This window comes from Hyla sarda, chromosome 8, assembly GCF_029499605.1.
Source record: "Hyla sarda isolate aHylSar1 chromosome 8, aHylSar1.hap1, whole genome shotgun sequence".
In the NCBI taxonomy this organism is placed as follows: domain Eukaryota; kingdom Metazoa; phylum Chordata; class Amphibia; order Anura; family Hylidae; genus Hyla; species Hyla sarda.
The window spans coordinates 94,814,261-94,840,658 of record NC_079196.1 but is presented as its reverse complement, the minus strand read 5'-3'; the positions used below and the strand labels follow the sequence as shown (position 1 = coordinate 94,840,658).

The 26,398-nt window shown below is 46.9% G+C and overlaps 1 protein-coding gene across 6 annotated transcripts in view; it reads right to left on the bottom strand.

Moving 5' to 3' along the window:
• Positions 1–26,398, bottom strand: part of MAP3K13 (mitogen-activated protein kinase kinase kinase 13) — a 165,504-nt gene that overhangs the window by 101,988 nt on the left and 37,118 nt on the right. For 5 of the 6 annotated variants that reach the window (XM_056534161.1, XM_056534162.1, XM_056534160.1 and 2 more), the window contains 2 exons: positions 5,749–5,838; positions 5,627–5,667 (listed from right to left, as the gene is read on the bottom strand). The gene's annotated coding sequence lies outside the window, so the exon portion shown is untranslated. Of the gene's footprint in view, positions 1–5,626; positions 5,839–26,398 lie in introns of all 6 variants that reach the window. The other variant, XM_056534163.1, reaches the window with a different exon arrangement.

Here is a 26,398-nt window from a genome sequence, read left to right as displayed (position 1 = left end):
CGCAGCACCCCAGACATCCGGTGAATGGAGAGAACTTCGCTCCATGCCGAATGACTGGCGATGCGGGGCGGAGGCTCGTGATGTCCCGCTCGTGACATCACAGCCATGCCCCCTCAATGCAAGTCTATAGAAGTGGCCGCCATGCCCCCTCCCATAGAGTTACATTGAGGGGGTGTGGTCGTGACATCACAAGCGGGGCGCGGCTTTGACATCACGAGCCTCTGGCGCTGCACCCGAAGCTCTAACTGAATGCCAGGTGCAGCAGGGAGATCGCGGGGGGTCCCCAGCGGCAGGACCCCCGCTATCAGACATTTTATCCCCTATCCTTTGGATAGGGATAAGATGTCTAGGGGAAGAGTACTCCATTAAGGAGGGGGAAATTATGATGGCTAGGCAGCTGGTAGTTCTTGCAGCTTGTACCCAATCTACAACAGTAACTGCCTACCAAAAGTGGCCACCATCCAACCATAGTCCAAGATGGGGATGGTAAATAGACAATGAAGATGCAGGAAAAAAATATGCCTATGTATCGGCGCTAGTAGTAGGGTCCAAACATTTATTACAACACAGCAGACAACGCGTTTCAAGAGGAATGTTGCTCACTACCTCAGGTCCAAGGTTCATTAATATATGGGAGCGATGGCTACTAAAAAGAGCTACTTGTGCTCTTCCTAGAGAAGTGGTTCTCAACCTTTTTGGCAAGTGTACCCCCAAAGGCTAAAAGTATGCCCACAGGTACCTCCCACGCGTAAGTTTGTGCGGAATTTACGCGTGAGGGTTACCTGGGGACAAAAGGTGTGCTTACCTTTATACTAATGCAATACTTAATCCCCTTGTGCTATTATTCCCCCTCTGTCTTAACCCCCTGTGCCATTACCCCCCCTCCATCTTTATCCCCTTGTGCCATTATTTCCCCCTCCCTCTTATCCCCTTTTGCCATTATTCCCCCCTCCCTCTGATCCCCTTTTGCCATTATTCCCCCCTCCATCTTAAAGGGGTTCTCCACTGCCCTGCCTTCCGGAGCTCCGCTCGCAGCGTCCAGAAGTTTATTACTCCGAACGCTGTGTGCGGGCTTCCGTGTTCGAGGCCGCCCCCTCGTGACGTCATGCCCACCCCCTCAACAAAAGTCTATGGGAAGGGGGCGTGACAGCGGTCGCGCCCCCTTCCCATAGACTTTCGTTGAGGGGCGGGTGTAAGGTCACGAGGGGGCGGGCGTGACGTCACGAGGGGGCGGCCTAGAACACGGAAGCCTGCACACAGCGTTCAGAGCAATAAACTTCCGGATGCTGCGAGCGGAGCTCCGGAAGGCAGGGCAGTGGAGAACGCCTTTAATCTCCTTGTGCCATTATTATCTGATATGGCAATAGGGATTAAAATGGAGGGGGGAATAATGGCACAAAGGGATTAAGATGGAGGGGGAATAATAGAACAAGGGGATTCAAATGGAGGAGGAATAATAGCACAAGGGGATTAAAATGGAGGGGGATAATCAACCCCCCCCCATCCAGATTAATCCCCTTGTGCCATTATTCTCCCCTCCCTCTGACCCCCTTGTGCCATTTTTCCCCCCTCCATCTTAATCCCCTTGTGTCATTATTATCCAATATGGCACAAGGGTATTAAGATGGAGGCAGGAAAAGATGCATGAGGATCAGAGAGAGGGAGGAATAATAGCACAGGAGATTAAGATGAAGAGGGGGGAGGGTTTATCACTATCCCCCCTCCATATTAATACCCTTGTGCCATATGCCCCCCTCCCCCTGATCCTCTTTTGCCATTATCCCCCTACATGTTAATGCCTTGTGCTATTGTTTCTCTCCATCCCCTCATCCTGATCCCCTTTTGCCATTATCCCTCTCCCCACCTCCATCTTAGCGTACCCCCGCTCAACCCGTGGTGTACCCCTAGGGGTACGCATACCACCGGTTGAGAACCCCTGTCCTAGAGAAATCAGACAAAACTGGTTAGTCTGCACATCTTACCACATGTCCCTGTTGCCAGTTCATCATATCATATGGAAAGTGCTAACCACTGCATACTGAAAACACCAGAATACTTGTGGTTTTGGAGAGTTCTCTGATTTAGTATTCTAGTCGTAATAATTTGGCCCTTTGTAAAGTCACTGAGATCCCTACGTTTGGCCAGTTTTCACATTTGGCCAGCTTTTATCACATTATTGTAATGCACTTCCCTGGCCAAGTTCCATCTGCTATCTCTTTTAATGGCACCCGCTCTCTAGTCATGACATTCGGTAAGCCATGAGGCTCGGATGGCAGATGAATTAGGCAATTATCAGTGAATCGCCAGTAAAAAACCATGGCCATTAACATAGGCACTAGGCGCAGCCGGTAGCTCAGTGTGTAGGAGATTCCTAAGTAGACAGCTACTTTGGAACTACAATTTGAATATTCATATCAAAATTGTCATCTTTATTCCAATCAGGAGGTTTAGGGAATGGTCACAAACATTGCATCCACAGCATATTTCACGCTGCAGATGGGCCAGCCGCCGGCAGTCACAAAGCGAGTGCAGAGCGAGCTCCAAGCTGCGGTCAGGTAGCTCTGGTTTTCCACCGGCAGTCAAGAGTGGACACACCTAGCTACCCTGCTGCAGATGCTCTGCCAGCAGTGCATCTGCAGTATGAAATATGCTGTGGATGCGCTGTGTGTGACCCTACCATAAATGGGGGAAAATGAGGGGGTAGATACCCCCTGTGTCTTCTTTGTATTAAGTATTAATGCATGACCTAGAGGTGGTCAGAAGTCTTTTTCGAAAAGCAAAAAATAATAACCTAGAAGTCCTTACAAGTCAAATGTTTTAGTATTAACAATTCTTATTAAAGATAATTATAACACACATGTTGCTTGTTACATAATATGAATACATTAGTTTCTCCCTTCTAGTCCAACAGTTTCTAATCTAGAAATAATTTAGAATAATTTGTTCAATCTGACCCAAAGATATAATACATTGCTGGCCACACCTGTATGAATATATACACTTTCAAAGTGCATGGATGACAACTGATAAGCCAAGTGACAATATGGATAACAATACAGTTTACACATGGAGAATTTCTAGAAGTCTGAAAAATATTTGCATGCCAATAGTATTACAGTGGTCCCTCAAGTTACAATATTAATCGGTTCCAGAACGACCATTGTATGTTGAGACCATAACGCTGTAGAAACCTTGTAATTGGTTCTGAAGCCCCAAAATGTAATCCAAAAATAGGAAAAAGAGAGGATTAAAGAAAAATAAGTAGATAACTAATACAGATAAAGCAAATCCTTACATATAAAAGTAAGAAAGAGCTGCTGGAAAGTGAATCACTGTGTATGTAGAGCAAAGGAGCTTCTTCAGGGTCCTGTATAGTACACACAGTATCCCAAAAAAAGTAAAATGGAGCTTCCCCCACATGGAGCAGCTATCCCTGGCACAGGCAAAGAGTAGTACCTCCCTGTTCTGTAGGGGGCGCTACCAGACAGCCAGTCAGTGCATGTACTTTAGGAATACGGGTGTTTTACCAGTGAAATGCCCATGCCGATTGGTCGGTTCCTTCAGCCATTGACATGTTTTGCAGATCCGGACTGTCCGTAGCATTGTATGTTGAGTCTGGTTTCAAGTTACAATGGTGCCAAAAAGACCATTGTATGTTGAAAACATTGTATGTTGAGGCCATTGTAAGTTCAGGGATCACTGTATAACTTTTCTATTATATCTATTTCTGGAAAAGTTAGATGACAACCCCATCCTTTGTAGGATTTGTGGCCTACTTATATTGGTTGTCACTGGCATTTCCAGATAGGGTATCAGCTTGCACTGCTCAAAAAAATCAGCTTGCACTGCTCAAAATGCACTGCTTAAAAAAATTAAAGGGAACACTAAGATAACACATCCTAGATTTGAATGAATGAACTAAATCGTATGAAATACTTTCGTCTTTACATAGTTGAATGTGCTGACAACAAAATCACACAAAAATTATCAATGGAAATCAAATGTATCAACCCATGGAGGTCTGGATATGGAGTCACACTCAAAATCAAAGTGGAAAACCACCCTACAGGCTGATCCTACTTTGATGTAATGTCCTTAAAACAAGTCAAAATGAGGCTTAGTAGTGTGTGTGGCCTCCACATGCCCGTATGACCTCCCTGCAATGCCTGGGCATGCTCCTGATGAGGTGGCGGTTTACTGAGGGATGTCCTCCCTGACCTGGACTTAAGAATCCGCCAACTCCTGGGAGGTCTGTGGTGCAATGTGCCGTTGGTGGATGGAGCAAGACATGATGTCCCTGATGTGCTCAATCGGATTCAGGTCTGGGGAACGGGCGGGCCAGTCGATAGCATCAATTCCCTCGTCTTGCAGGAACTGCTGATACACTCCAGCCACATGAGGTCTAGCATTGTCTTGCATTAGGAGGAACCCAGGGCCAACCGCACCAGCATATGGTCTCACAAGATGTCTGAGGATCTCATCTTGGTACTTAATGGCAGTCAGGCTACCTCTGGCAAGCACATGGAGGGCTGCGTGGCCCCCAAAGAAATGCCACTCCACACCATTACTGACCCACTGCCAAACCGGTCATCCTGGAGGATGTTGCAGGCAGCAGAACGTTCTCCATGGCATCTCCAGACTCTGTCACGTCTGTCATATATGCACAGTGTGAACCTGATTTCATTTGTGAAGAGCACAGGGCGCCAGTTGCAAATTTGTCAATCTTGGTGTTCTCTGACAAATGCCAAACATCCTGCATGGTGTTGGGCTGTAAGCACAACTCCCACCTGTGGATACCACCCTCATGGAATCTGTTTCTGACCGTTTGAGTGGACACATGCTCATTTGTGGCATGCTGGAGGTCATTTTGCAGGGCTCTGACAGTGTTCCTCCTTGCACAAAGGTGGAGGTAGCAGTCCTGCTGCAGGGTTGTTTCCCTTCTATGGCCTCCTCCATGTCTCCTGATGTACTGGTCTGTCTCCTGGTAGCGCCTCCATGCTCTGGACACCCTATGGTGACAGACACAGCAAATCTTCTTGCCCCAGCTCACATTGATGTGCCATCCTGGATGAGCTGCACTACCTGAGCCACTTGTGTGGGTTGTAGACTCCATCTCCATCTGCTACCACTGTAGTAAAAGCACCGTCAGCATTCAAAAGTGACCAAAACATAAGCCAAGAAGCATAGGAACTGAGAAATGGTCTGTTGTTACCCCCTGCAGAACCACCCCTTTATTGGGGGTGCCTTGCTAATTGCCAATAATTTCCACCTGTTGTCTGTTCCATTTGCACAACAGCATGTAAAATTGATTGTCATTCAGTGTTGCTTCCTGAGTGGACAGTGTGATTTCACAGAAGTGTGATTGACTCGGAGTTACTTGGACTCCATGCTCTGGACACCCAGAGTGTTCCCTATATTTTTTTGAGCAGTGTACATTTATCAATAGGTCCTAGAAAACAGAATCCTGCACTTGGCACCGTTCCAGCAGATGATGACCAGCACCTGAGAGAGAGAGTCTACAATATGCACTGGAATATTGGGGATGGAAGGACCCTGGTGGTGCGGCTCAATGTGAAAAGCCCCTTAGAAAACAATCCATAGGGAAAGAAATGGAGATCACACTCACCCAGGTGGATCTTCATGCAGCTTTTATTTCAGCAATGTCTCCTGTACAATAGAAGACCAAAATTTTACAGCGGCATCCCCAAAGTGCAACGTGTAGAGCAGCAAACAGCAGGGATGTCTCACCTGGACGACAGCGGCCGTTTCACGCCTGTCGGTGCTTCATCAGGCCTCTGGTGATGTCATCCCGCTACAGGTACGTGCTTTTAACATAATCTGTAACCATAGAAACCAGTAAACAAATAAATAAAACCATTAAGTAAATAAGTAAAACCATTAGTGACATATCGTGAATCCATAAAACAGTTAAAAACATCACATTCCAGGCCAAAACTTTTTTTTATATATCAACTGGCTCCGGAAAGTTTAACAGATTTGTAAATTACTTCTATTAAAAAATCTTAATCCTTCCAATAGTTATTAGCTTCTGAAGTTGAGTTGTTGTTTTCTGTCTAACTGCTCTCTGATGACTCACGTCCCGGGAGCAGTGCAGTTCCTATGGGGATATTCTCCCATCATGCACAGCTCCCGGGACGTGACATCATCATTGAGCAGTTAGACAGAAAACTTCAGAAGCTAATAACTATTGGAAGGATTAAGATTTTTTAATAGAAGTCATTTACATATCTGTTTAACTTTCCGGAGCCAGTTGATATATATATAAAAAAAGGTTTTGCCTGGAATACCCCTTTAACTGATTCTGCTCATTTAAGCCTAGTGGACCTAACGCTTCAAGTTTCATGATCCATCTAGCTTCTGGGTGGAGTAGTAGCTTGTGCCGATCTCCTCCACTTCTTGGACAATTAACTTGTTCTATGCCTACAAACTTTACAACTCTAGGATCATTCTGATGGTAAGCTTCTATATGATTTATAAAGCGCGAGGCACCAACATTTATCAATAGGTTACTTTATAATAGATTTAACAGCATACATTAGCTGCTACGCTTCAGGTGGAGAAAGTATAAAATGTTTGCTGAATGGATTGTATGTCACTTCACATTGCATTACTCCACTGTTTACAACCTCACAGCAGTTTCAGCAAATAGGACATTAGAGCTTGCAAGCTAGATAGCCTTGAAAGCTTACTTGTCATATCACAGAAAAAAATTATGCTCATGTTACTCACTAGGTCATGCAGATTCTTTACATGTCTTTTTATGTGCCTAAATTCTTTATTTGGCTCACAAATCCCTCTGGTGTGCTGCTCACTCATTATGACATCCACTGTTCAGGAAGGGGCCTGTCTGAGAAAAGCGTCTGAGTCCGCCCTCATTCACCATGCATTCATTTCCTCCAACTCTGCTGTGCTGGGTGTCTTCATCCAATCACTAAAAACTGCTCTGTAACCAACTCCTCTCTGTTTTCAGACAGGACAGACAGGACAGAAGTGGGCACAGAGGAGTGCTAGTCTCATCCTCGCTTCCTGGATTTTGTCCAAGCCTGTGCTTCAGCTAGGACTAAGATGATGCTGCAGCCAGACAGGATTATGTTTTGGATGGTATGGGGACCACTATTGGTTTTTGTTATTAGCCATAATTTCAATAAGGGAGATCTGTATTATCAAAGTCGCATATCAGAATCTTGGCTACAGCGATCTTACTTCTGGGCTTTGTATGTGGAAACAGCTTAATTTAGAAAAAAGATACCATATTTTTCGCCCTATAGGACGCACCGGCATATAAGACACACCCAATTTTAAAGGTGCAAAATCTAGAAAAAAAAGATTCTGAACCCAACAGTGATCTTCAACCTGCGGACCTCCAGATGTTGCAAAACTACAACTCCCAGCATTCCCGCATGCTGGGAGTTGTAGCTTTGCAACATCTGGAGGTCCGCAGGTTGTAGACCACTGGTAGAAGGTAATACTCATGTGTCCCCGCCGCTCCGGACCTGTCACCGCTGCCCTGGATGTCGCTCCATCGCTGTCGCCGCGTCCCCGTGGTGTCCCCGACGCTCCGGAGGTCTTCTTCCCCGGGATCCACGCTCTCCGTCGCCGTCATCACGTCACTACAAACGCCGCTCCTATTGGATGGCGTGCGCGACGACGTGATGACGTCGAAGGAGAGCGCCGGCCATGCAGGGGATCCCGGAGCAGACACCGAGGAGGCAGGTACGTTCCCTCCCGGTGTCCTGTAAGCTGTTTGGGATGCCGCGATTTCACCGCGGCGGTCCCAAACAGCACGACTGAGCAGCCGGGTTAGTGTCCCTTTCGCTTCAGACGCGGCGGTCACCTTTGATCGCCATGTCTGAAGGGTTAATACAGGGCATCACCGCGATCGGTGATGTCCTGTATTAGCCACGGGTCCCGGCCGTTGATGGCCGCCGGGACGGACCCGATAGGTGTGTATTCGCCGCATAAGACGCACCAACTTCCCCCCCAGTTTTGGGGAATAAAAAGTGCGTCTCATACGGCGAAAAATAATTGTGGGGTTGACAGAGAAATCACAGGTTAACATGACACATTATCAGGTGTCACGATTCGGCTGGCAGGAGGTGGATCCTCTGTGCCAGAGAGGGATTGGCGTGGACCGTGTTGGTGGACCGGTTCTAAGTTGCTACTGGTATTCACCAGAGCCCGCCGCAAAGCGGGATGGTCTTGCAGCGGCGGTAGCAACCAGGTCGTATCCACCAGCAACGGCTCAACCTCTCTGACTGCTGAAGATAGGCGCGGTACAAGGGAGTAGACAAGAGCAAGGTCGGACGTAGCAGAAGGTCAGGGCAGGCAGCAAGGATCGTAGTCAGGGGCAACGGCAGGAGGTCTGGAACACAGGCTAGGAACACACAAGGAAACGCTTTCACTGGCACAATGGCAACAAGATCCGGCGAGGGAGTGCAGGGAAAGTGAGGTATAAGTAGGGAGTGCACAGGTGAACACACTGATTAAGCCTGCTGCGCCAATCAGTGGCGCAGTGGCCCTTTAAATTGCAGAGACCCGGCGCGCACGCGCCCTAAGGAGCGGGGCCGCGCGCGCCGGGACAAGACAGACGGGGAACGAGTCAGGTACGGGAGCCGGGATGCGCATCGCGAGCGGGCGCCTCCCGCATCGCCAATCGCATCCCGGCTGAGAGTGATATTGCAGCGCACCTGGTCAGCAGGTCTGACCGGGGCGCTGCGAATGAGAGGATGCTGCGAGTGCTCCGGGGAGGAGCGGGGACACGGAGCGCTCGGCGTAACAGTACCCCCCCCCTTGGGTCTCCCCCTCTTCTTGGAGCCTGAGAACCTGAGGACAAGACTTCTGTCTAGGATGTTGTCCTCAGGTTCCCAGGATCTCTCTTCTGGGCCACAACCTTCCCAATCCACCCAAAATTTTTTTTTTCCTCTGACAGTCTTGGAGGCCAGAATCTCCTTCACGGAGAAGACGTCAGAAGAACCAGAAACAGGAGTGGGAGAAACAAGTTTGGGAGAGAAGCGGTTAATGATGAGTGGTTTAAGGAGAGAGACATGGAAGGCATTGGGAATACGAAGAGAAGGAGGAAGAAGAAGTTTGTAAGAGACAGGGTTAATCTGGCACAAGACTTTGAAAGGGCCAAGATAGCGTGGTCCCAGTTTGTAACTGGGAACACGAAAGCGGACATATTTAGCGGAGAGCCATACCTTGTCTCCGGGAGCAAAAATGGGGGGAGTTCTTCTTTTCTTATCGGCAAATCTTTTCATCCGGGATGAAGCCTGTAAAAGAGAATTTGGGGTCTCTTTCCATATGGTGGAAAGATCACGAGTCACTTCATCCACAGCGGGCAAACCAGAGGGCAAGGGAGTAGGGAGGGGGGGAAGAGGGTGATGGCCGTACAACACGAAAAATGGGGACTTAGCAGAAGATTCGGAGACTCTGAAGTTGTATGAGAATTCGGCCCATGGTAGAAGATCTGCCCAGTCATCCTGGCGGGAGGAAACAAAATGCCGTAAATAGTCACCCAGGACCTGATTAATTCTTTCTACTTGCCCATTGGATTGGGGATGATAAGAAGAAGAGAAGTTTAATTTGATCTTGAGCTGTTTACAGAGGGCCCTCCAGAATTTAGACACGAATTGGACGCCTCTATCCGAGACGATATGCGAGGGCAAACCGTGAAGGCGAAAAATGTGTACAAAAAATTGCTTTGCCAACTGAGGCGCTGAAGGAAGACCAGGAAGAGGAATAAAATGTGCCATTTTGGAAAATCGATCAACGACCACCCAAACAACTGTGTTGCCACGGGATGAGGGCAAGTCCGTAATAAAGTCCATACCAATCTGTGACCAAGGCTGTTCAGGGACAGGCAGAGGATGAAGGAGACCAGCAGGCTTCTGGCGAGGAATCTTATCCCGGGCACAGACAGTACAGGCCCGCACAAAATCAACAACATCAGTCTCCAGAGTCGGCCACCAATAAAAACGAGAGATGAGTTGCAAGGATTTTTTGATGCCCGCATGGCCTGCGAGGTGGGAGGAGTGTCCCCATTTGAGAATCCCGAGACGCTGGCGTGGAGAAACGAAGGTCTTCCCTGGAGGAGTTTGCCTGATGGAGGCTGGAGAAGTGGAGATCAGACAGTCAGGAGGAATGATGTGTTGCGGGGAGACCTCTACTTCAGAGGCATCAGAAGAACGAGAGAGGGCATCGGCCCTAATGTTCTTGTCAGCAGGGCGAAAATGGATTTCAAAGTTAAAACGGGCAAAGAACAACGACCACCTAGCCTGGCGAGGGTTCAGTCGTTGGGCAGACTGGAGATAGGAGAGATTCTTGTGATCAGTGTATATGATAACTGGAAATTTTGATCCCTCCAGCAGGTGCCTCCATTCCTCAAGCGCCAATTTAATGGCCAGTAGTTCTCGATCACCGATGGAGTAGTTTCTCTCCGCCGGAGAGAAGGTCCTAGAAAAAAAACCACAAGTCACAGCATGCCCGGAAGAATTTTTTTGTAGAAGGACAGCTCCAGCTCCCACTGAGGAGGCATCTACCTCCAATAGGAAGGGTTTAGATGGGTCAGGTCTGGAGAGCACGGGAGCAGAAGAAAAGGCAGACATGAGATGTTTAAATGCGTCTTCCGCTTGGGGAGACCAGGACTTGGGATTGGCATTTTTCTTGGTTAAAGCCACGATAGGAGCCACAATAGTGGAAAAGTGTGGAATAAATTGTCTGTAATAATTGGCGAACCCCAAAAAACGTTGGATAGCACGGAGTCCGGAGGGGCGTGGCCAATCTAAGACGGCAGAAAGTTTATCTGGGTCCATTTGTAGTCCCTGGCCAGAGACCAAGTATCCTAGGAAAGGAAGAGATTGACATTCGAAGAGACATTTCTCCATTTTGGCATAAAGTTGATTGTCCCGAAGTCTCTGAAGAACCATGCAGACATGCTGGCGGTGTTCTTCTAAGTTGGCAGAAAAAATCAGAATATCGTCCAGATAAACCACAACACAGGAATATAGGAGATCACGAAAAATTTCATTAACAAAGTCTTGGAAGACGGCAGGGGCGTTGCACAGGCCAAAGGGCATGACCAGATACTCAAAGTGTCCATCTCTGGTGTTAAATGCAGTCTTCCATTCGTCCCCCTCCCTGATGCGGATGACATTATAAGCACCTCTTAAGTCCAGTTTGGTAAAGATGTGGGCACCTTGTAAGCGATCAAAGAGTTCCGAGATAAGAGGTAAGGGGTAGTGGTTTTTTACCGTGATTTTATTAAGTCCGCGGTAATCAATGCAAGGGCGTAGGGAGCCATCTTTTTTGGACACAAAAAAAAAATCCAGCTCCGGCAGGAGAGGAGGACTTGCGGATAAACCCCTTTTTTAAATTCTCCTGGATGTACTCCGACATGGCAAGAGTCTCTGGAGCAGACAGAGGATAGATTCTGCCCCGGGGTGGAGTAGTACCCGGGAGGAGGTCAATAGGACAGTCATAAGGCCTGTGAGGAGGTAAAGTCTCAGCTTGCTTTTTGCAAAAAACGTCAGCATAGTCCATATAAGCCTTAGGAAGACCGGATACAGGAGGAACCACAGGGTCACGACAGGGAGTACTGGGAACCGGTTTAAGACAGTCCTTGTGACAAGAAGTACCCCAGTTCTTGATTTCTCCTGTGGACCAATCAAGGGTTGGGGAATGGCGTTGAAGCCACGGTAATCCGAGAAGAATTTCAGAAGTGCAGTTGGAGAGGACCAAAAATTCAATTTTTTCGTGATGGGGTCCGATGCACATTAGGAGAGGTTCCGTGCGGTAACACACGGTACAGTCCAATCTTTCATTGTTAACAGAATTGATGTAGAGGGGTCTGGCGAGACTGGTCACCGGGATGTTGAACCTGTTGATGAGAGAGGCCAAAATAAAATTTCCTGCAGATCCGGAATCCAACAAGGCCATAGCAGAGAAGGAGAAGGTAGAAGAAGATATCCGCACAGGCACAGTAAGGCGTGGAGAAGCAGAGTTCACATCAAGAACTGTCTCACCTTTGTGCGGAGTCAGCGTACGTCTTTCCAGGCGGGGAGGACGGATAGGACAATCCTTCAAGAAGTGTTCGGTACCGGCACAGTACAGGCACAGATTCTCCATGCGGCGTTGTGTCCTCTCTTGAGGTGTCAAGCGAGACCGGTCAACTTGCATAGCCTCCACGGCGGGAGGCACAGGAACGGATTGCAGAGGACCAGAGGAGAGAGGAGCCGAGGAGAGAAACCGCCTCGTGCGAACAAAGTCCATATCTTGGCGGAGCTCCTGATGCCTTTCGGAAAAACGCATGTCAATGCGGGTGGCAAGATGAATAAGTTCATGCAGGTTAGCAGGAATTTCTCGTGCGGCCAGCACATCCTTAATGTTGCTGGATAGGCCTTTTTTAAAGGTCGCGCAGAGGGCCTCATTATTCCAGGATAATTCGGAGGCAAGAGTACGGAATTGGATGGCGTACTCGCCAACAGAAGAATTACCCTGGACCAGGTTCAGCAGGGCAGTCTCAGCAGAAGAGGCTCGGGCAGGTTCCTCAAAGACACTTCGAATCTCCGTGAAGAAGGAGTGTACAGAGGCAGTGACAGGGTCATTGCGGTCCCAGAGCGGTGTGGCCCATGACAGAGCTTTCCCAGACAGAAGGCTGACTACGAAAGCCACCTTAGACCTTTCAGTAGGGAACTGGTCCGACATCATCTCCAAGTGCAGGGAACATTGCGAAAGAAAGCCACGGCAAAACTTAGAGTCCCCATCAAATTTATCCGGCAAGGATAATCGTTGGCCGGAAGCGGCCACTCGCTGCGGAGGAGGTGCAGGAGCTGGCGGAGGAGATTGTTGCTGGAGCTGTGGTAATAGCTGCTGTAGCATCACGGTCAGTTGAGACAGCTGGTGGCCTTGTTGCGCTATCTGTTGCGACTGCTGGGCGACCATCGTGGTGAGGTCGGCGACAACTGGCAGTGGGACTTCAGCGGGATCCATGGCCGGATCTACTGTCACGATTCGGCTGGCAGGAGGTGGATCCTCTGTGCCAGAGAGGGATTGGCGTGGACCGTGTTGGTGGACCGGTTCTAAGTTGCTACTGGTATTCACCAGAGCCCGCCGCAAAGCGGGATGGTCTTGCAGCGGCGGTAGCAACCAGGTCGTATCCACCAGCAACGGCTCAACCTCTCTGACTGCTGAAGATAGGCGCGGTACAAGGGAGTAGACAAGAGCAAGGTCGGACGTAGCAGAAGGTCAGGGCAGGCAGCAAGGATCGTAGTCAGGGGCAACGGCAGGAGGTCTGGAACACAGGCTAGGAACACACAAGGAAACGCTTTCACTGGCACAATGGCAACAAGATCCGGCGAGGGAGTGCAGGGAAAGTGAGGTATAAGTAGGGAGTGCACAGGTGAACACACTGATTAAGCCTGCTGCGCCAATCAGTGGTGCAGTGGCCCTTTAAATTGCAGAGACCCGGCTCGCGCGCGCCCTAAGGAGCGGGGCCGTGCGCGCCGGGACAAGACAGACGGGGAACGAGTCAGGTACGGGAGCCGGGATGCGCATCGCGAGCGGGCGCCTCCCGCATCGCGAATCGCATCCCGGCTGAGAGTGATATTGCAGCGCACCCGGTCAGCAGGTCTGACCGGGGCGCTGCGAATGAGAGGATGCTGTGAGCGCTCCGGGGAGGAGCGGGGACCCGGAGCGCTCGGCGTAACATCAGGGACTACTACCCTCATCATAGTCTGACACATTACCGTAGCCACCGCATGTACCAATTCATTTACACAAAATCTCCATTTAATCCTTTTCTGCTCGAGCAATCTGAGCAGTTTTTTGGTGGGGGTCCCTTATAACAGCAGGAATACATTTCCTTTGGATAGAATTGTATTTACTATGGACACAATGGGCCTCGTTTACTAAGCTGAAACCGACCAGTTTTTGTCTGGTTATTTTGTCTGAGACATGTCTGCGCCAGTGTGCGACAGTGTGCGCCTGACAAACCCGTCAAACCCGAAAAAGGGGCGTGGTCTGTCATAAAAGGGGGCGTGGTTGGCCAAAGGGGCGTGGTTTCACAACCCGACGGATTTACTATGGAATTCACAGAAAATCCTGTGGGTAAATGGCTGGAAATATCGACCTAGAAAAAGCTGGTCAGAAAATGTTCCCGACTTTTCCCAATAGTAAATAGAGAGGAATCCTGCATGTCTGAAACAACTTTTCCCACTAGTAAAAACCCGACAATCTTAGTAAATGAGGCCAAATATATGCTTTAGTGGACAGAGAGGACTATCTTATGACTATCTGCCAGTGGGTCGTTCCCCCTGTGGGCACTGGTGTCACGACGGTGGTGGCCGCCGCCCAGTGCTACGCCATTTTATGCTAGGGACCCACTCTAAATAGGTGGCCTTGACGTGGCGAGTGGGCTTTGTACTTTTTGATCAAAACTTATATACTAACAACCTGTTAGTTTTTGATATTATGCTGAGAAGTAATTAGATCATTGTGCAAGTTTGTAGATGTGCGACCATGTCTGTCTTCTACCTGAATTCATCTTATACAATAACACTGAGACTGAACCTCTAAGGATGGAAAAGGAACTTTACTGTCTTAAGAACTAGCACCAGTGTGGAGTATAAAATAAGACTGTTTCTTACAGACCCTTCATGCACCAATAGTTTTATAGTGCACTTGTCATGATAAAATAACATAGAAATATCAAGATAAAAACCCGGTAAATGGGTTAATGAATGGAGGGTACATCAGGAATGGACAAACAATGTAGAAGTACAAGTCAGTTAGCTTAGACCAGTGGTCTCCAAACAGTGGCTCTCTAGATGTTTCAAGACTACAACTCCCAGCATGCCCAAACAGCCAACGGCTTGAAGGACTTGAAGATGCACATCATGAAGTTATGGCAAAAAATCCTATAGAAAAGTCGGCTTGTGGCTTCACTTCCCAGTGGATGGAATAATTGCGCATGGCAAATGTGTTCAGAAAAACACATAGTGGTCAACTCCTCTCTTCATCAGGTCCTGTTAAAAATAGAGAATAAACATATATATATATATATATATATATATATATATATACACACACATATATATATATATATATATATATATATATATAATCCAACAAGCGCAGCACTCAAATTAAATAAAGTGCATTTATTTGTTCATGTCTCAATGCAGCTGTTGGATTTTCTATACTACAAGGAACCCTGATCAGGTTGGAGCGCTGGCACCACTAATGGACTGGGCTGAGTAGTGCTGCGGATTTTTTCAATTTATATATATATATATATATATACTGTACAGGATGGGCACACTGTGTGGGCACACTTGGGTGTCCAGTTGCTAATAGTTCAGATCAGGTGTTGGGAGAAGGATCAGTCAGGTGTTGGGAGGAGGATCTCTGGTATAGAAACATTATGAGCCAATAGATACTACACAGTATATGTCTGGATAACTTTTTACTTTGTTCACATTTATGGCTCCAACTGTATTAAAACATGGTGTGAATAGAGTGTTTGAGAACTGGAAGAAAAAACACAATTACAATTGTGCCACTGTCGCAAATCACTGAACCAAAGATCAATGATATCAACTTAAATAATAAAATATAACAGATTGCTCTTTTCATTTTTAAAAGGGCTCGGACAAAATGAGATCTGAAATCGAAGAGCTGCTATGGGCAATTGTTTCAAACAGAGATTCAAACATCATGTGCATGACAACAAACCTCAAGAATCACAAAGGGACAATACCTGAGCCACACATGTCTCCCTCAGGCTCTGAACTAGACATACCATACTGTATCAGTCTCCTTTTAACCCCCTGAAATCCTGTGGCATATATGTACATTTTTCAATCCAAACAAAATCTGGGGTCCGATATTACCCATAAAATATAACTATTAATCAATTGTCTATGGGTAAGATATACAAAGAAAAAAAACTTCAACAGAAAGTACTGTCACTGAAAATTGGCATATATCCCATCTAGGAAAATGACATAGATTCAAACAAATTGCATCAATGCAGTTGTGACACCTAGTGCCACAATCTCCATAATTTTATTCCTGGAGATGGTAAAGTGTATAGTAGCCAGGTGCAGTGGCGCCCTCACTATACCTTACTTTACCTATCTCCACCCTAACTCATCAATCTCAAGTATTATTGCACTTTCCCTAGGCCAATTTTTAACACCCTGGTTTTCTGGCAAGTAGCTGGGACACTTTCTTCAGTAAGGCTGCATTCACACTACGTTTGCAGCCTATGATTGCCGGATCCAGCTGAGAGATTTCAAAACCAGGAGCTCCCATATCCCAGCCGCACCACCGCCAAAACCCATTCACTTCAATGAGTTGACCAGAGTTACACAGTGACTCCGGCCGGCTAATTTTTTTTTGCCACGTATCCAGTTTTGTGATTGGACCTAAAACCATAGAATACCATGGTTTTAAAATGTCCTAGCCGGACCCGGCAGCCGTAGGCTACAAGCATAGTGTGAATGCAGCCTAAGGGCGACCCCGTGCCTCTGGTACCTTTCTCTAGCCTCTGCTTTGATCATGTTTGCTTTGTCGTAGATGGGGAGGGGCCAAGGAGTAAGGAAGTGATATGGATACAGAGTGGATGGCAGGTGAGGACTTTTCTTCTACTTCCTAACAGTCAGTGATGAAGAGAAGTGGTATAAGGGGGCAGGTACCATAATACATGTGTATTGCATTAGTAATACACGTGTATAAAGGGGCCCAAAGGTTAGAAGTTTTTCCTAAACAAATAGGACCAAGCTATTTTTTTTCACACGTGTGCTTCCTTCTGTGCAATAGACCAGTGTTTTCTAACCAGGGTGCTTCCAGCTGTTGCCAAGCTACAATTCCTTTCAGAATGATCTCCTTCCCACCCACCGGTCACACCACCCATTGAAGCAAAGACAGGCTCCCTTTCATCACCTCACTAGTGATGTAATGTCTCGGCCAGCACTGCAACCTGGGAGACATCAGTCATTTTTTATGCTGTTAAAAATAAACATTGGGGCAAAAATCACAGAAGAATTGTGAGGCCACCATCAAACACAGGTACAGACACTATATGAACTACACTAACTTTACAGCCCCTGAAGCATAGTAAAATAAATAAATAAATCCTGGAATACCCATTTAAGGCTCAGCTCCATTGAAGTGAATGGGACTGAGCAGCAGTACTACACACAGTAGTGTGAATTTTTTCATGCACTTTATTTATCTATTTGCACCTTGCCTTGACTAGAACACTTTACCTGTTGATTGGTCATCCCTGGCTAGAGAAAGGTACCAGAGGCAAGGGCTCGGTAACAGGAAGAAAGCTGGGCCCAGGCCTGTAATATTGCCGCTCAGCCTATCAGTAGCCAAGGCGCGACATTGCTGCAGCAAAAGCTCATCCCAGTCTGACGTGTTGGGCCACAAAATTCAGAAGAAGACAGGGCAAATGAAGGGATAAAAAAATTCAGTGGAGTACTCCTTTAACCCCTTTGCGATACAGGACGTATATTTACGTCCTGCGCCGGCTCCTGCAAAATAACGCGGGTCATGCACGTCATATCGGGTCAGTCTCAGCTGCTAATGAGTGACCAGGACCCGTGGCTAATACCGGACATCACCAATCGCGGTGATGCCCCTTATTAACCCTTCAGATGCGGCGATCAAAGTTGATTGCCACGTCTAAAGTAAAATTAAACCCTTCCCGGCAGCTCAGTCGGGCTAATCGGGACCACTGCGGTTAAACCTCAGTGTCCCGATCAGCTGTATGGACGCGAGGAGGGTCTCTACCTTCCTCCTCGATGTCTGATCGGCGATTGATTGCTCAAAGCTTGAGATTCAGGCTTGAGCAATCGACCACCGATAACAATGTAAATAAAAATAAATATAAACATATGTTGTATCACCGCGTGCGTAAATGTCTGAACTATAAAAATATATCTTAAAATAAACCGCATGATCAATGGCGTACATGTAAAAAAATGCCAAAGTCCACAATAGCGTATTTTTGGTCACTTTTTATATCATAAAAAAAAAAAAAATTTAAAGCGATCAAAAAGTCCGATCAAGACAAAAATGGTTCCGATAAAACTTCAGATCACGGTACAAAAAAAATGAGCCCTCATACATCCCCGTATGCAGAAAAATTAAAAAGTTATAGGGGTGAGAAGAGGACACTTTTAGACGTATTAATTTTCGCGCATCTAGTTAGGATTTTTTCCAGAAATAAGCCAAAATCAAACCTATATACTGTAAGTAGGGTATCATTTTAATGGTATGGACCAACAGAATAAAGAGAACGTGTAATTTTTACCAAAAAATCCATCAGGGCGGTTACAACATTCTGGTTCACAAACCATTAATAAAATGGGGGCATCTCCACGTCTTCCCACACGTCTTCGACAAGTGGTTCTTCGCCGGGAGTAATTCGAGATAGTACATCGGCATTGACGTTTGACTTGCTGCTCCTGTACTTGATAGTGAAGCTGTAATTGGCCAATCTTGAAGCCCATCGCTGTTCAATGACACCCAACGTGGCAGCGTTCAGGTGGGCCAACGGGTTATTATACGTGTAGACAGTGAATGGCGTGGCTGCCAAATAGTCTTTGAACTTTTCGGTCACGGCCCAGACCAGGGCAAGAAGTTCCAATTTGAATGAGCTGTAATTAGCATAGTCCTTCTCTGCTCCTCGCAGGTTATGACTGGCATAAGCAATAACTCGCTCTTGTGCATCCTGGACTTGGGATAGGACAGCTTCCAGACCTTCAAAACTGGCATGAGTATATAGCCTAAATGGCTGACTGTAGTCTGGATACGCCAGGATGGGTGGTTCTGTCAATAAATGTTTAAGAGCTCGGAAAGATGTCTCTTGCTCTTCGACCCATTCAATTGGTAGTCTTTCATTATAATTCTCCTTCGCCATACCCCGCAGGAGAGCTGTGAGGGGTTCTGCAATCTGGGAGAAGTGTGTGATGAAGCGGCGGTAGTAGCCGACAAATCCCCGGAAACTCCTGACATCTTTCATCGTGCGCGGGGTAGGCCAGTTCTTGTCAATTTCCACCTTTTTAGGAATTGGGCTGGACTCACTCTACACTGACAACATGACCCAAGTAATGGACTTGAGGTTTGAGCAAATGACACTTTGATGGTTTAATCTTCAATCCATGCTTGATTGGGACTTGAAGGACGTCCGACAGGTGACTGAGGTGTTCCTGGTAAGACTTGGAATACACAATGACATCTTCCAGGTACAACAAGACACTTTGGAAATTCAAATGACCCAGGCACCTTTCCATCAGACGCTGGAACGTAGCAGGGGCATTGCACAGCTCAAACGGCATACTTTTAAATTCGAACAACCCCATGGGTGTCATGAAGGTGGTCTTCTCCCGATTCTCCATTGCCAAGGGCACTTGCCAATAATCGCTGGTTAAGTCCAGGGCCGTGAGTGACTCCTCGATTCTTGGCACAGAAGTAGATGGTTCTGTCTGCCTTCTTGACCAGGACAAGTGGTGCCGCCCAGGGGCTCTGACTTTCTTGGATCACGTCTGCCTCTTTCATGTTGGCCAGTATCTTCTTGACAGTCTGATACATGCCTGGCACGACCTTTCTTTGAAAGGTGGGCTGTCGCCTGTGAGGATTCGGTGCTGGATCATTGAAGTCTGCCCGAAGTCTGTGGGGGTGCCTGCTGAAAGCCTCATGGTACATCTTGTTGACATTGATGATTCCATTGACTTGATCCATAGCGGTAGTGTCGTCTCCAACGGGGAGTTGCGCCCACCAGGGCTCTGGAGGGCTCACACTGGATCCTTCGGCCACTTGAGCTGCACGCTGTCGGCCACCAGATATTCTGTCACAATGTCCTTCAACTCTAGGAGGTACAGCACCGGGACTCTCCCGTTGGTGACAGTGACAAGGCTTCTCGCAGCTCGAACAAGAGGATGATCCTCCAATTGAATCGGTTCCAGCAAGGCTTGATAGTCCCTATTCTTGACTCCGGAACGTGCACAACATCAGATGATGGTCTCCGTGTTGTAAGGTCACCAACCTGATGTCTTGAACTCGTACTCTGCAGATTTCACTTTGCTTGTCGGCAAACTTCTGCTCCACCTGTAGGACTTTCAAGTGATGCTGCGCAGCCCGCTGGCCTGAAGGGGACAGATGGGAAAGAGAGGCATGCAAGGCATCTAATATTTCAGCAAAACATATTTTCATGATGTTCATCCCCAATATAAACTCAGCAGACCCCTTATCTGTCACATTAGTTACTATCACTCCCTGCCCGGTAAGTACATGCTCTCCCAACTGAATTCTTTGCTCCGAGTATCCATGTCTGGGGAGTGGTTGTCCATTACCTGCTACTACTCTGAAGTTAACATCATCAGGCTGACACAATAAACTAGCATCCCAATGCTGATAGAAAACACTTTTAGGTATAGTAGACACGTGTGACCCTGTATCTATCAATGCCTCCAACGGTACACCTTCTCCAATCACTTTTACATAGGGGCAGGAGGCAACATAAAGTGAAAGTCTTGACTTAGGTAATTCTGAAGTTGAGCCTTTTCTTTGAGACTTTTCTCCCGAGGGCCGGTCCTTGATCCCAGAGGGAATTCCGTTTAAACCCTAACAGTGCATTTTTCAGTGGCCGGACTTGTTACAGTAAGTACAGAAGGGTCTGTTACTCCCAGAATACCAAGCGGTTGAAGGAGCACATTAATTGGGATTGCATGGGGCAGGAGCAGAAGGGGATTTTCTAGGCAAGGATTGCTCACAGGAGAGTGGAACAGGCTGGGTGGCGATCTCATTGATAGTCTTAGTCAATTGTTCAAGGTCTTGTTTAACCCCTTAAGGATGCAGGGTTTTTCCATTTTCCTTTTTTTCCTCATCAGCTTCTAAAAATCATAACGCTTTCAATTTTGCTACTAAAATTCCATATGATAGCTTATTTGTTTGCGCCACCAATTCTGCATTGCAGTGACATTAGTCGTTTCACCAAAATATCCACCGCAAATGCCATTTTGTAAATTTTGGGGGCTTCCGTTTCTACACAGTGCATTTTTTGGCAAAAGTTATATCTTATCTTTATTCTGTAGGTCCATACGGTTAAAATGATACCTTACTTAGGTTATAAGTAAGTTAGGTTATATAGGTTTGATTTTGTATTACTTCTAAAACAAATACTAACTACATGCAGGAAAATGTATACATTTAAAATTGTCATCTTCTGACCCCTATAACTTTTTTATTTTTCCACATATGGGCCATTATGAGGGCTCATTTCTTGCGCCATGATCTGAAGTTTTTATTGGTACCATTTATTTATTGATCGGAGTTTTTGATTGCTTTTTATTAATTTTTTCATGATATAAAAAAGTGACCAAAAATATGCTATTTTGGACATTAGTTTTTTTTGCACGTACGCCAATGCCCAAGCGGTTTAATTAACAATATATTTTTATGGTTCAGACATTTCCACACATGGCGATACCACATATATTTGTTTTTATTTAAAAAAAAAAAATTATGGAAAAAGGGGGTGATTCAACTTTTATTAGGGAAGGTATTAAATGATGTTGATTAACTTTTTTTTTCACACTTTTTTTTTTTTGCAGTGTTATAGCCCCCTAGTGGCTATAACATTGCACATACCAATCTCATACACAGATCATTGTCGTGCATTGACACGGCAAAGATCAGTGTTATCAGCGGTCGATTGCTCAAGCCTGGATTTCAGGCTTGGAGCAATCAATCGTCGATTGGTCGCGACGGAGGAAGGTAAGGGGACCGCCGCTCGTGTTCTAGCTGATTGGGGCATCGCGATTTCACAGCGATGGTCACGATCAGCCCGACTGAGCTGCCGGGAAGCTTTTACTTTCATTTTAGACACGGCGATCAACTTTGAACGCCGCGTCTAAAGGGTTACTAGTGCACGGCACAACGATCGGTGCCGCACGCTATTAGCCCAGGGTCCCAGCTTTCATTAGCCTCCAGGACCAACCCGGTATGACGCGTTATATACCAGGACCGGGCCCAGGGCGTACAGGCCCTGCATCCTTAAGAGGTTAACACTCTGTAAGTTTGAAGCCGTAATGACTGACAATGATGCTTGGACTGCGGCCGAGACAGTTGAATGGGGCGGTATAGGCCTGATCGTCGCCCCTGTGGGCCCCTGAGAAGGTGCAAGGGGGGTAAAAACATCTTTGGACTCAGCGTCGGACTCAATTACTTGGATAGCCAGCCTTTTGAAAGCGGGGAATGCCATAGGGGAGTTTTGGACTGCTAACATTCTCAGCTGGGCTTTGTCCCATTTGTTAAGGGCCACATCAATAAATCTGTCCATTATCACCTTGTTGCCCTGCTCGGGGGTTATACCAACTAATTTTTGGACAGTCTCTAGGGCATTCTGTAGGGCTACAGCATATGCTCTCAAGGTCTCACCTTGCTTTTGTGGCCTTTCATACAGCCGGAGACGTACCTCAGCTGGAGAATGTAACTCAAATACCTGGTACAGTCCTTCAAAGATTTGCTCCGCTGTCGCCTTCTCAGATGCTGGCCAGGTGCGGACTTCCTCTAGTGTCGATCCCTGGAGTTGTCCTGTTAACAGTTGCACCTGTTGGTTAGCAGGGAAAGAGTAAAAGACAAACAAGCTCTGGATCCTCTCTTTGAAATCCCTAAGGGTGAAGTGGTCTCCATTGTACCATTGTAGGTAGGGAGGACAGGATTCCCCTTGAATACCGGTGCAGACATTGAAACACCAGGACTCTTGATGCTTGCTGGAGGCAGGGGGAGCCGAAACCTGGCTTTTCAAGCAGGTGATGACCTTGCTGCTGGAGATGAAGGGGCGCTGGCATCCGGTTGATTTGTGGTGCTGGGTTCAGACATCCCGTTGCTTTTTGAGTGCGCTGTCGCTTTAAGAAGAATAAGGTGCGTTCCCCTTTAAGATGATTACTGAAGTTCTGCAGCGGCTTTAACTTGACTAATGGGGGTACTGTAATGGATGCTCCCCCTCTATTTTGCAGGCACTTGGTTGTGAATAGTCTTGTGACCAGACTTGCAGGCACTATAGGGTTAAGACTGACAGCTACTAACACCGGAGACTTAATACTGGCAATCACTGGTGTTTGCAAAATCTGTGCTGCAGCGGGTGTTTGACAGATAATCGCAGAGACGAACGCAACAGCCTGAGCTTCCAATATGGCTGCACCCAGGGAACTTCCTGTTTTGGTCCGGTTGGCAAAATCTTCCCTTGTGCAACACAGGGCGGCTCTTTGCGGAAGAGGTGTCACCTCTGGGGACTGATGGGGCGTATCCTGTTCGTAGCACGCCAAAAGTTGTGGTATGGGGTGTGAGATGCAGGGCAGATGGAATTAACCCCTTGTATTTGTGACGCCAGGGCGTGGTTTATCCTCAATTCCACCCGAAGGTATACCGCTGGATCCTGGGCTAGGCACGGGGGCAATAATGACTCCGACGCCAAGTTACGGACAACTGTAACTTTACTGAGTGACAGATGGTACAGCCTATGCAGTGCAGCCAGGGCCACGGAGGTGACCAGTGACTTCAGAGACCTTAAAGGAGAACTCTGGTATGGGTGTGAAAAAACAACTTATCCCCTATCCTAAGCATAGGGAATAAGTGTTAGATCACGGGGGTCCGACAGCTGGGGCCCCCCACGATTCTCCTGTACAGGGACCCGGCTCGCTCCTGCTCAATGCAGGAGCCGAGCGTTTTTGACCACAGCCGAAGCTGCGGCTGACACACCCCCTCCATTCACTTCTATGGCAGGGCTGGAGTGCTGCCTTCGGATAGGGGATAGGGATAGGGGATAAGTTGTTTAGGATAGGGGATAAGTTTTTTTTTCCCACCCATACCGGCGTTCTCCTTTAAGGGCTTGCTGGGACTTGCAGTGGTTTTGGACAATTTAGTGCAGGCCATATTGACTTGATAATAGATGACAGTGACTGACTTGACTTGACTGGAGACAGACTAAGCTCTGACTTTAGCTTACTTGTAGACTTGTAGCTTGCGGCTGCAGACTTGACTTGAGGCCTCCTATGACTCCAGACACACTCTTAGGCTCGACTGCACCTCAGCAAAGACTCAGGAACTAGGAGAGAGAAGAGACTTCTCTCAGGGCTTTTATGGGGGAGACTCTGGTGGGGTCCCATTGGTCACCCTTAAGTCACCTGGTCACTGATACCTCCTGGGTAACAATCACATGACAGCTCACATGACAAGAAAGACCAGGCCTGTTTTTTCAAATCGGGGATGTCTGTCTTTATTAGAGAATAACTCTGGTAACGTTTTGCCAATCACGATAATTCTGACATTGTTTTTTGTCACAAGTTGTCCTTCATGTACATAGTAAAAGTAAGCCGAAGTCATTTGTAGTTTTTTTTTTTTTACAATGCAAAAAAACATGAAATTTTAAAAAAACGTACGATTTTTTGCTATTTTAACACTAATAGGTTGCATATATTTATACTTACTGACCAAATAGATTATGAAACTTAAACTTAGAGATGTCTTCATTATTTTGACCGCATTTTTTATGTTTTTAATTAACATTTTAAATTAATTAAAAGTCTAACAATTTAACTTGAAATTTTGAAAATTTGAAAAGTAAATTTTCTTTTTTTTTCACAAATGCATCATTTTTGGGACATATTTTTTGTACATTGCATCTGAAAAGTAGAACATGCACCCAATATTTTATTACGCTGTTCGTCCCGTGTTCGTTAATACCCCTGCTTAGGCCATATTTAGTTGCATGGCCACATGGTGGGACCCAAAAGGAGAGGTGGGACCCATTTGGCTTTCAGGATATCATTATACAAATTATAGGCCGCACTTCATCTTGCAAAGCATTCTAGCTATCAGAACAATGCCGCACTTCCAGAAGTGACACCATTTTCGAAACTACACCACCTTAAGTATTCACCTAGGTCAAAAGTGAGTATGTTGAGCCCTTTTTGTGTGGCTAGAAATATTTCAAAGTCAGTGGAAAAAATAGCAATTAGCTTTTTTTCCACAAATTCCACTTTATTTGTGGGACATCATTTTGGCAAGTCTCTTTTGAAATGGAGGAAAAGCGCCCATATTTTATCACCGTGTACGTCCCGGGCTGGGTAGTACCACTACTTAAGCCATATCTGGTTGCCTGACTGCCTGGTAGGACCAAGAAGGAGAGGAGCCCCCTTTGGCTTTCAGGGCATCATTATATGAATAGTCCCCATTCATACTGCATTTCTGTAGTATAGGTGTCCGTTGTCATGTCAAAAAAGGGATGCCAATGTATACTGTGGCAGTCTCAATCAGAAATAAATGGAGCTGCTACAGTATACGTCAGCATCATTCTTTTTGACGTGATGCTGACGGATACCTCTAACACTGCGGAAACACAGTATGAACGGGACGCAGTGTAGGGTCACATAGAGCGCATCCACAGCATATTTCACACCGCAGATGCCCCCCAGGAGTCACAAGGGCGAGATCACTGCTGTGGCTGGGTAGCTCAGTGTGTCCGCTCATGACTGTCGGCGGGAAATCCGCCGCTATGAGTGGACACACAAAGCTACCAAGCCGCAGCAGGGAGCTCATTATTGTGACTGTTGGCAGGCATCCGCAGCACGTAATATGCTCCAGATGTGCGCCGTGTGATCCTACACATTATACATTTTTATTTTTCATTACGTTTATTTAATAAATGTATTTTTATTTTATTTTTTATTTTAAGTTAAACTGCCGCGACCAAAGTTTTCTTCGGTCCCGGCAGTGCGGCAGGCCCCCGCCCACCGGGGATAACACACAGCACCCCGCGATCGCGCTGCGGGGTGCTGCAGGGAAGACAGTGGTAGCTCCCTCTCTCTGTCAGAACACTTCCAGCCAACGGTCACTTCCGGCAGTAAGGGTTAAACTGCCGGAACCGAAGTTTACTTCGGTCCTGGCAGTGCGGCAGGGTCCCGGCTGTGTGTTACAGCCAAGTCCCTGCCTCGATCTCGAGGATACACTGGGCTGCACCCACGAGAAGCATGGACGAGTATAGACATCCAGGTGCCGGAATGGCCGCCGACCTGGACGTCTATACTCGTCCATGGTCGTTGTCGGGTTAAAGATACAACATTCTTATATACATAACATAGGGGATAACATACAATTACAGTAGAGCAGATGCAAGGGGGGCCCAAGGGACACTGCAGGGAGGCTGCCTGAAAGGGCAGCAAGGGTACGGGGTAACAATTCCTGTACTGGGCCACCACACATATGTCACTGTAATGCACAATTGAGGACTGTCACCACAGGGTTCACTAGAAACCACAAAGCACATCGTAGGATATTAAGTGTACCAGGACATATTTCAAGATCCATA